This window comes from Piliocolobus tephrosceles, chromosome 12 (genome assembly GCF_002776525.5).
Source record: "Piliocolobus tephrosceles isolate RC106 chromosome 12, ASM277652v3, whole genome shotgun sequence".
Lineage (NCBI taxonomy): Eukaryota > Metazoa > Chordata > Mammalia > Primates > Cercopithecidae > Piliocolobus > Piliocolobus tephrosceles.
In genome coordinates this window covers 79,217,479-79,220,490 of record NC_045445.1, presented here as the reverse complement: position 1 = coordinate 79,220,490, position 3,012 = coordinate 79,217,479, and the positions used below count along the sequence as shown (strand labels likewise).

Here is a 3,012-nt window from a genome sequence, read left to right as displayed (position 1 = left end):
AGGTGTATGCATTTGTCAAAATTCAGCAAATATTCCCTTAAGATTGTGTATTTCAGGCCAGACGCGGTGGCTTATGCCTGTAAACTCAGCACTTTGGGAGGCCAAGGCAGGCAGATCACCTGAGGTCAGCAGTTCCAGACCAGCCTGGCCAACATGGCAAAACCCCATCTCTACTGAAAATACAAAAGTTAGCCAGGCGTGGCAGTGTGCACCTGTAATCCCAGCTACTCAGGAGGTTGAGGCAGGAGAATTGCTTGAAACCGGAAGGTGGAGGTTGCAGTGAGCAGAGATAGTGCCACTGCACTCCAGCCTGGGCAACAGAGCAAAACTCGGTCTCAAAAAAAAAAAAAAAACGGTATTTCAGTGTATGTAAATTTTAGCTCAAAAGAAAACAATTGCAAAAAATGGAACTCTAGTTAACAATATACATACACTCTTCCGAAGCCAGCGCTCAGCAAGGAGAAGACTATGTTCAGTTCAAGGGCCAAGATCGTGAAGCCCAATGGCGAGAAGCCGGACGAGTTGGAATCTGGCATCTCCCAGGCTCTTCTGGAGCTGGAGATGAACTTGGACCTCAAGGCTCAGCTAAGGGAGCTGAATATTACTGCAGTCAAGGAAATTGAAGTTTGTGTTGGTTGGAAAGCTATCATAATCTTTGTTCCCGTTCCTCAGCTGAAATCTTTCCAGAAAATCCAAGTCTGGCTAGTACACGAATTGAAGAAAAAGTTCAATGGGAAGCATATTTTCTTTATCGCTTAGAGGAAAATTCTGTCTAAGCCAACTCAAAAAAGCTGTACAAAAAAATAAGCAAAAGCATCCCAGGAGCTGTACTCTGACAGCTGTGCATGATGCCATCCTTGAGGACTTGGTCTTCCCAAGCGAAATTGTGGGCAAGAGAATCCGCGTGAAACTGGATGGCAGCCACCTCATAAAGGTTCACTGGGACAAAGCACAGCAGAACAATGTGGAACACAAGGCTGAAACCTTTTCTGGTGTCTATAAGAAGCTCATGGGCAAGGATGTTAATTTTGAATTCCCAGAGTTTCAATTGTAAACAAAAAATGATTAAATAAAATATATATTCACAGTAAAAAAAAATACATAAGTATTGGGGGAGGGATGTGTGCTGATATCTTCAACTTACTTTGAAATGTATAAAAAATAAGTGGCTGGATCAATGGAAAGGTGGATAGATGGACAGATATGTGATGAAGCAAATATGGGAATTTTTTTTTTTTTTTAATTGAGAAGGAGTCTTGCTCCGTCACCCAGGCTGGAGTGCAATGACACAATCTCGGCTCATTGCAACCTCTGCCTCCTAGGTTCAAGCAATTCTCCTGCCTCAGCCTCCCAAGTAGCTGGGATTACAGGCATGTGCAACCATGCCCTGCTAATTTTTGTATTTTTTAGTAGAGAAGGGGTTTCACCATCTTGGCCAGGCCGGTCTCGAATGCCTGACCTCAGATGATCTGCCCACTTCGGCCTCCCACAGTGCTGGGATTACAGGCATAAGCCACCGTGCCCAGCCAGGAAATTGTTAATGGTAGAATCCAGTGGTGAGTATATGAGTGATCACTGTAAATTTCTTTTAATTCGTTGCAGAGGCAGAAGGAGCAGTTAAGAAAAAGAAGACCAAGTAGACTTGGGGACAGTGACGTGGGAGAGAGCTCTGGGAGACTTGGGCTTAAATCTCATTGTGGGAGGTAGTCTAGGAACCAATTGGAGAGTTTAACAGTGTCAGGATAATTAGGGTCCCAAGGTGGCACAAGAGTTCGGACTTTACCCTTTCAACAGTGAAAAATCATCTTAGATTTTTAGCTGTGTATGACATAATAGGAGGTAGTATGGCATGGAGAAATGTAGGCAGTTAGGAGCTAAGGAGACAAAGGTTCTGGTCCCATTCACAGTATGTCCTTGGGTGAGTCAATTAACATCTCTAGGTTTCAACAAAATGTACTCTTCTTCCTTTGTCCCCTCCTCCATCCAAAAAGAGGCCCTGGAAAAACTAAGTTTAATTAGGCACAGAAGGAACTTTGTAAATATATACCGAAGCAGAAAAATAAATTACCTCCTCCTTGTCCCTCCGCTCCACGCAACTCTCTTGCCGCTGCCCCTTGCCCCCTTGCCCCGATCCATTTGAATGATTTTTCTTGCCCTTTAACTGGCTTTCCTCATCTGCAGGATCAGCAAGTTGGACTTGAAACATGGCCCTTGGGACAGAGCATACTAGTTACGCTACTCCAGCTCAGCTACTGATACCTGATTCTAGATTTAAGGCCCAGCAATGTTTCATTCTTCTAGCTCTTGCTGTCTAGAAACTTACTGTGCAAGGGTCTTGGGGTTCCTCAGGCCCTAGGTCTGTGGCTGTCTTAGAGCCAGAGAAGTCACCCTTAAAGAGGTGGGCCAGGATCTGAGAATGCAGGCACACAAAGTACATACACTACTAGCCTTTCCTCAGCTATCCTGAGCCCCACCGTGCCCCATCCCCAGGTCTCCCCTCATCGTTCCCTCCTATGGCCTGTTTAGCAGTTAGTGTCTACCGAAGACCTGGTACCAAGGGAGTTATCTTTCTGGATGTATATAATGACTGATCTTTTTATTTAGACTGTGACTTCTTAGAAGGCCAAATGAGTGGGAGATAGGCAAAAGGGTATTGTAAGGCTAGGATACTTCCTAAATTGAAAAAAAAAAAAAAAAATCCTGCCAAATGCAATACCCCAAAGCTTTTACTAAAAGAAACCTCTCCAGATGGTGAGGGACTCCAGATTTTATCATATCTCTGGCACTTCACTTTCCCCATGAAGTTTTTCACTGGCTATTCTCCTTTAACTGCCTGGCCCAGGCATGGGCACAGAACCTCGTGCTCCTTAGAACAGGTAAGACTAAGCTGAGGCCGGGCACAGTGGCTCACGCCTGTAATCCCAGCACTTTGGGAGGCTGAGGCGGGCGGATCACGAGGTCAGGAGATTGAGACCATCCTGGCTAACATGGTGAAACCCCATCTCTACTAAA

The 3,012-nt window shown here is 45.1% G+C and overlaps 1 pseudogene; it reads left to right on the top strand.

Annotated features, from left to right (window-relative positions):
* The first annotated feature begins 468 nt into the window (after positions 1-468).
* On the top strand, positions 469-1,054 carry LOC111536189 (annotated as a pseudogene).
* Positions 1,055-3,012: the final 1,958 nt, after the last annotated feature.